At 47.6% G+C, this 8225-nt stretch overlaps 1 long non-coding RNA gene across 1 annotated transcript; it reads right to left on the bottom strand.

The window, feature by feature from the left end:
- Positions 1–416: 416 nt before the first annotated feature.
- Positions 417–7053, bottom strand: LOC122460116. The gene is made up of 5 exons (XR_006281205.1): positions 6757–7053; positions 6440–6460; positions 5132–5285; positions 1430–1547; positions 417–530 (listed from the first exon to the last, which is right to left on the bottom strand). It is a non-coding gene; the product is annotated as an uncharacterized LOC122460116 (long non-coding RNA).
- Between the last annotated feature and the right edge of the window lie 1172 nt (positions 7054–8225).

Genomic DNA, 8225 nt, shown 5'->3' with positions numbered 1-8225 from the left:
GTCTAACTCCCATGGCAATCAATGGGAGTTAGGCTCAGAACCTTGAAAGTATTTAGATGCCTTAGTGCCTTCCCCAAGGCCACAGAGGGGAAGCAGAGTCAGCCTGCAACAAGCCCCATAACCCTCCTCAACAACTGATCTCTCCCTCTCCCCCATCCCCCCCCACCAGGCTGACAACCCCATGTGCTACTCCATGAACAAATCCCCTAACCCACCCCCACCAGTTCTGAACAATGTGACCAACCTTAACATCCTCACAGAGGGACAGAATAAGAGACAAAGAGAGAAGCTACACACAAGGGGGCTGTGGCAGCTCAGAGCAAGGTCACCCCCTTTAAGGACCTCATGACAACTGCATTCCCTTAGCCCCTGAGGTTGGACTTTCCCCTTCCTTTCCTAGTATCTTCCCAGCTCACTTACCCTCCCATGGTATGGCACTCCTGGCTGGTAGTAGATGTTATTATCCAAAAACTGGAGCGTAGTGACGGATGAAGTTACCTTGCAGCTCTGAGTGGCATTGAACTCCAACCCTGAGAACAGAGAATGTGGGGGTGTGCATCATGTGACTGAGAGAAGGCAGTCGGATTAGATGCACACGGTATCATGGTTTATGAGATGGTCTGTGGGATTCTCCGTTCACACCTGAGAGCCATTTTCACAAGGCAGCAGAGCTAGAGCCTGCTCTATGTAGAGCTGGGATAGTGACCTGGATCTGTAGGGTGTAAGCCTCGAGGAGGACGGGGAGTTCATCAGTGGGGCTCAAAGCAGGGGAGTTAGATGGAATGGGATAAAATTGAGCAAATAGGGAAGATTCTAGGCTGGATAATCAGGAAACATTTTCGACCAGTGAGGGAGTTTATGAGATGGAGAAAGAGCCTCCCCAAGGGAAGGGGTGGACACCCCATTGCTAGGGACATGTAGAACTAGCACACAAAGCCCCGGAGAACAGCCTGTATGGAACAATCCTGCATTGTTTGTGTTGGGGGAGGGGAGGGAGGAATAGACAAAATGCAAGCTCCGAAATAATGCACAGACAATGCCTGAGGAGTTTGTGGGACTGCTGAAAATATCATGGGTCTCCTGACCCATTCCCTCCCTCTCCCATGCCAAATGACCTTTCCCTGATTACAGTAAAGAACAAAAGAATCCTGCCAGGTGTGACCTAGCTTCCTGCACATTTCTAATGCACCCCAAGTAAAAGAACCAACACCTCTGTCCAAGCAGAAACATCCTCTCCATTTTGCAGGCTTTGATCCAGTCTTACTCACCAGGGAATCAGTGGCGAAACTCCCATTGGCTTTAATGGGAACAAGCTTGGTTCCCTGGGGAGCCTTGTGGGAGAATATGCAGGGCAAGGAAAAACATTAGGTGAAGAGATCATCACTGGAGAATCAGAGCCCTTCCTCCGAGTCTAGAATCCTTCTCGTACCTGTTCCACTTTCTTCCAGGGAAGCCACAGCATCTAGACTGAACTGGTAACTGTTCTGAAGACTCAGGTTATAGACTTTAGTGTCCACCACCGCAGTGAGGCAGCCATCCCTGTTCATCTGGGAGACAGGAGAGTGCCCTAATGAACCAACCACGAGTGCAACAATCCCAGCATGGCTCACCAGCAGTGATTGAATTCAGGGGCTAGAGTACCAAAAGCCCAAGCCCTAGCCCCAAACACTTGAGTTATTGCACAGACACTTTCATTTTGTGAAACTAACACACTCTTATAAGAACATAACAACGGCCATACTAGATCAGACCAAAGTTCCATCGAGCCCAGTATCCTGTCTTCCAACTGTGGCCAATGCCAGGTGCCCAGAGGGAATGAACAGAACAGGTAATCATCAAGTGATCCATCCTGTTGCCCATTCCCAGCTTCTGGAAAACAGAGGCTAGGGACACCATCCCTGCCCATCCTGGCTAGTAGCCATTGATGGACCTATGCTCCATGAATGTATCTAGTTCTTTTTTAAACCCAGTTATAGTCTTGGCCTTCACAACATCCTCTGGCAAGAAGTTCCATAGGTTGACTGTGAGTTGTGTGAAAAAATACTTCCTTTCATTTGTTCTAAACCTGCTGCCTATTAATTTCATTGGGGGACCCCTAGTTCTTGTGTTATGAGAAGGAGTAAATAACACTTCTTTATTTACTTTACTTTACTTTACTTCCACACCAGTCATGATTTTATAGACTTCTATCATATCCCCCCTTAGTCATCTTTTTTCCAAGCTGAAAAGTCCCAGTCTTATTAATCTCTCCTAATATGGCAGATGCTCCATTACCCTCATCATTTTTGTTGCCCTTTTCTGAACCTTTTCCAATTCCAATATATCTTTTTTGAGATGGGGCAATCACATCTTCTCACAGTATTCAAGATGTCGGCGTACCATGGATTTATATAGAGGCAATATGATATTTTCCATCTTATTATCTATCCCTTTCTTAATGATTCCCAACATTCTGTTCGCTTTTTTGACTGCCACTGAACATTGAGTGGATGTTTTCAGAGAACTATCCACATTGACTCCAAGGTCTCTTTCTTGAGTGGTAACTGCTAATTTACACCCCATCATTTTATACATATAGTTGGGATTATGTTTTCCAGTGTGCATTACTTTGCATTTATCAACACTGAATTTCATCTGCCATTTTGTTACCCAGTCACCCAGTTTTAAGAGAGCCTTTTGTAGCTCTTTGCAGTCTGCATGGGTCTTAACTATCTTGAGCAGTTTTATATCATCTGCAAATTTTGCCACCTCACTGTTTACCCCTTTTTCCAGATCATTTATGATCATGTTTAATAGGACTGGGCCCAGTACAGACCCCTGGGGGACACCACTATTTGTCTCACTCCATTCTGAAAACCGACCATTTATTCCTACCCTGTGTTTCCTATCTTTTAACTAGTTACCAATCTGTCAGAGGACCTTCCCTCTTATCCCATGACTGCTTACTTTGCTTAAGAGCCTTTTGTGAGGGACACTGTCAAAAGCTTTCTGAAATACACTATCTCCACTGGATCCCCCTTGTCCATATGCTCTATCTGGTCCAGTCACTAGTGGGAGACACAATCCCACATGCTTAGCTCATGTCTTACATGAGATGCCACTAGCCAGACATTGGGTACCAGCCCTCTGAAAGCATCACTCCTTTCCCTGGGGAAAGATTGATCTTTAAGTTGTTTTCTGGACATGTTTAAAAATGTGTAAATCAATCATTTTTCTCACCCTAGAAGGCAAAGTTTGTGATGAGTCACAGCTGGCAGTGGTTAAGGCCCTCAGGAGTGAGAAGTAAGTGGGTCATAGAGACTGAAGACTAAGCTCCCTCAGGACGTGGTCAGGTCCTCTGCTGCTGTGAATCAGCATATATCAATTGACACCAGCTAGGGGGCTGACCCCTGGTCTCTCCAGGTCAAGGTGGAGGCATGGATGTTGGCAGTGTGTGGGTGGGTAGAGCTTGCATCGGCACAGGCCATTCTTGTACCTGTTTTGTCATACAAACTCCAGGAACTGGCTCTCAGATGAACTCTCCTGGTCCTGGATGACCAGGTCCCTCTTCTGGGTTATAAATGATGGTCAGTGGGGCTACTCATGAGTTCAGGGATTTCCCTTGAAATCCCACCAGGTTGAGAGTGTCACAGCTTAATAGATTTTGTTTCTCCTACCCTGCCCCCCCTTCACTAGTTCTCTCCCTGCCCACTGACACATCCCCCCTTTCTCTGTCCCTTTATCTTTCTTTGGCAGAGGCGCTGTGTTTGCACCACTACTACCTGTGCTCACCTGGCCTGAATATTCCTGACAAATATCCCGGTTTCTTTTGAAGACACTCCAACTATAGTGTATTGGTTTGCGGCACACTACGGCCCGCACTTTGCCCTGGACTGGCTTCCCATATGTGTACCTGGTTTAGAAGAGAGAGAGAACAGCAAGACTCATTGACACAGATAACCTCAAATCAACAGCCTTGCTGAGCAAGCAAACACCAGCCAAAGGCCCTGCCCAGCTGCCATGCACACTCATCATATCTCAAAGGTAAGCAGGGTCAGAGGAAGGCAATGATGCAACAGCTGCATGGAAAAAGTCAACAGACGGTGGCATGGGTGACTCAATAGTAGGTGCTCTCCCCTCTAAGTCATCACTGACCCCGGTGCAGCAATGTGGTGCTGTGCTGCAGGGAGTGAGCTGGGTGACTGGGTAGGAGATGCTCTTCCACCTGCATCAGTACTGACTCCATTGCCCCAGCACATTGATGCTGCAGGGAACGCCCCTCGGTGGGGGGGTGCACCTCTGGATTTTAGGCTTACCCGATTTAGGAAACACAGACAAAGAATTGCATGGCAGAATGGAGAATGGCAGGGTGCAGCAGTGGGAGGGTACTGCAGAGACTATTCTAGCCTTTATTTTTGATGGGTGCTTGTGTTGAAAGCCTTTCATTGGGCAGCTTTAGCCAAAGGAAAATGTTAACTTCAGCTCACGTGCCACAGGCTTGCAAATGGAATTTCTCCTCCAAGATGGTGATCACTGGGGGCATCTGAATCGACACACTGAATTTGGGCAGCACTGCAAGAGACAAGAGAAGCGGAGTGAAATGGCCAGTGGGTTTGACTCAGAAGGCTTCCCCTCCCGCCCCAGCCTGAAGGATCCTGGAGAACAAGTTCCTCTTTCACCTCTCTCCCCAGCAAGGCCGACCGGGATCCCACAGCAATGTGTGCCCAAGCAAGAGAGAGATGGGCAGACCTGATGGGACAGACGTCCCTGTCTTTTCTCAGGCCCAGCATGTGGGTCTCAGGAGGGGAAGCAGAGCATGTGCCTGTCTGTGGGAGAAAGGGCAGCGGGAGGGAGTGAATGGGTCAATGAATGAGCCAGATCTCCCTTCTCATTCCCAGGAGAGGGAGGTCTTCTCCAGGGCACAACTGCAGGCCCCATTAGTGGGAGGATGAAGACATGGGATTGAGTGAAGAAGGGTGAGAACTAATGCTGGGTTCAGCGTGGCTGCTTGTACATCACTAGCCACTAGTGCACCCAAATGGCTACCTGCCCACATCTGGAAGGTCCCACCCCTCTGACACAGGGTGGAGGAGTCTGTAAGAAACACACCCATTCCCTACTCCCTTCAAATACCTGCCACAATGGCCCTTACCATATTCCTCTACACTGAAGGTGTTCTTGAGGCCAGGCATATTGATGGTGTATTCTCCTAAAGGTGCTTCTGCAGCCAATGGGAAGGATAGATCCACAATGCCTCAATATGGAGTCACGTTCAACCACTGACCAATGCGATTCCCTTTGGGGTCCTGAAGAGATGGATGGTTATTGCCAATAACAGTCATCATTATGATGTACACCAGGCCCTTGGAACTTCACAGAAGCATCAGGGATAGAAATCATATTCTCCTGCTCCAATATGAGCTAAAGGAAAATCTCCATTAGCTGCTAGCAGTGCAGGGCCAATGACACAAATGGGTTCTGGTTCCATCCAACAGAAGGTAGGATTCTCTCTCTTCAGCTCACTCCCACACACATACATAGAGCCAGTTTATTACACCATTGTTCTCTGTATTACATGATTTGTACAATAACGTAGTCCAGCAACTAAGGGGCTACCAGGTTCTGGTTTGGAAGCACATGGATTAAACTGGAAGCAGCTGTGTTTCAGTTGCTGGGATGTTCCCATGCTTACTGAAAGGGCAAAGTTTTTACAACTCCACGTCTGTAGAAATTGCTCTAAAATGTTCAAACAGGTTTCAGGAGAAACTGTTTCTGTAGCGTAATAAACTGTTTAGTGGGTGCTGATATGGGTGTAATATGCAAAATGCGCACACTCTACGACCCTCAACTGACTGGAGTTAGAACTGCTCTAAATTGGTATCATGAGCCTTTTGTTGCTAACAGCGATTCTTCTTTAGCTCAAGTGGTCAGGCCCCATACTTTGTCCATACTATGAAAAAAAAAGATAATATAAGGAGAAGAGCTGGGAGCTGCTAAAGGGAGCTTCTATTGTTTGTCTTATTGAAGTATCAATCTCTCAAACTCTTTCACTGTTTCTGTGTTAAATAAAGTTCACCATTTTCTTAAGGAAACTCAAGTGTGGGAGGGATTCATGATTCCCCACTTCACAACATACTCAAGGATAAAATGTACATGGTATTCTTGAAATGTTTGCCAACCAACTGGCTGCTGTGCAGTGACACTCACCAGTCATTGACATGGTTCAAGAAGAGATGCCTGAATGACAGAGATCAAGAAGAGATGCCTGAATGGATACCAGACCCTCCCTGCAAAGTTGTGGGTGACAAGGGGAGGAACTGAAAGAAATCAGGGGCTGTCACTGTGCATCTTGGCATAAGTGGCTGTCCCCATATAGCTCCTTCCTTCCCTCCTCACCAAAACATCTGTTTCCTCAAGGTAAAACGTGATCATTAAAATCTTTCAGAATAACATAGCTTACCTGCAATTCCACCAGGTGGTGCTATGGAAAGGAAACAACAAAGCAATTGATTAGATGCTTCTGAAATAAATTCCCATCCCCAAATTTTCAGATCTACTGAACATCCAGAAGTCTCCCTTGAAATCTTTCTGGTTCTGAGTGACTCAGCTTCATGGCTGAGCTGGGCATGCCTGATGAGGGGTTGGAATCACTGAACTATGAGCAAGGGACTGGAGCTACTCAGCTCTCCTGGCAGTGCAGGACACTAACCCCTGGGGTCCTGGACCTGGCCTCCGGTCTGTTTCATGCTTCTAAAGGTTCTTTCCTCCCAGTCTTACCGATTCATTGCTGGCAATAAAGTTCTGATCCAAGGTTACAATTCGTGCCTTGACTGCAAATCAAAGAAAAAAAAGAGGGATTGGGTGAAATTTAATCAAGCAAATTATTAATAATAGTTATTAATGACTAATAAAGAAGGATCCTGAACATCAAGATGCATGCCTGGCTTATTGAGGAGGGAGTGGCAGAGCCAAGGCCCACCTCACCTGCTCTCTGGCCTGCATGCAAGTAACCTGACAGGTGACAGAGCCAGTGCTCTAAGCTGTCCAAGCTGCTCTGGCAGGACTAATTTCATCTGCTAGGCCACCACTTGCTGTTCATGCTGGCACTGCAATGATGCAGAGTAACACAATAGTTAGCTTGCTCAAAGCAAAGGCAATCCCAATATTGGGGTGACCAACTTTGCCCAATTGAGAGCAGTTGTGGGTGGGACTGCGGAATGGGTTATAGGTGTGCTGAGAGCTGCGATGGTGGGGGTTGCAATGCCATAATTCTTTGTTATAGAGAGAGTCATTTGGATCTTGTCTCCACTGAGGGCCTTAGGGAAACCTTGCGCTGCGGCTCAAGCCCTGGTGCAGCTCTGTCAGTGCTAGCAATTATGCAGCTCGAGTATAGACAGACCACTTACATTGCTATCACCATGTCATCTCTCCTGACACATCAGTAGAGACACCCAAGCCCTGTCCACACTAGCACTCTCATCATTGCTAGCACTGCTGGAGCTGAACAAGTGCTACAGCAACAGCGGGGGTGGGGAGCAGAGGGGGTTCCCAAATATCCTCAGAGCAGATATGGCATTGGAGGACCTGAGAGAGACATCTCTGTTGTGGCCTGTGCTGACAGCACATCAGCCTGGCCTGTGACCCAGGCACTGCTTAGCTGCATATCAAGGGAGATGGTGGATACGCCATGATGGTAGGGTGAATTTCCTGCTTTCTCTCCCAGGCCCCTGGCCACACCTGTCCTTACCTATCAGTCCAGGTTTGTACACAGGTTTGTCCATCTGTACAAAGGTCCCCTTCATCACAGGCTTGATCAGGACCTTCTGTCTCTCCTGAAACTCTGAGCCAGCCCCGAAGCGTGTGACCTCAACAAAGGCCACTTCCTCTGAACTACCCACAGGAAAAGGGACCGGCAGACAGAGTCACAAACCAATCATAACTAATGGGCAGAACTCTAGGGGTTTCCGTAATAAACATAATAATAATGAGGAGCAGGACTTTTTTGCTCCAGCTGGTCTCATCCTGTAGCTCAACACTCTTTACAAAGTCTTTGATTAAGAAGTGAAGAAAAATAAGGAAGTGCTTGTAGGTAGCATCCCTCTGACCCAGAGGAGGAGGGGCTGCCCCTTGTACCCAGGTGGCCGGAGCCAGACCAGACTTGCCCCTCCTACTGGAAGTGGGCTGGGAGGACAGACAGTATAAAAGGTGAAGCCTCCATCTCAGTTGGGGCTGAGACAGTGAGGGAG

The sequence above is a fragment of the Dermochelys coriacea genome, chromosome 1, assembly GCF_009764565.3.
Source record: "Dermochelys coriacea isolate rDerCor1 chromosome 1, rDerCor1.pri.v4, whole genome shotgun sequence".
In the NCBI taxonomy this organism is placed as follows: domain Eukaryota; kingdom Metazoa; phylum Chordata; order Testudines; family Dermochelyidae; genus Dermochelys; species Dermochelys coriacea.
This window is presented reverse-complemented; position numbering and strand designations above follow the sequence as displayed.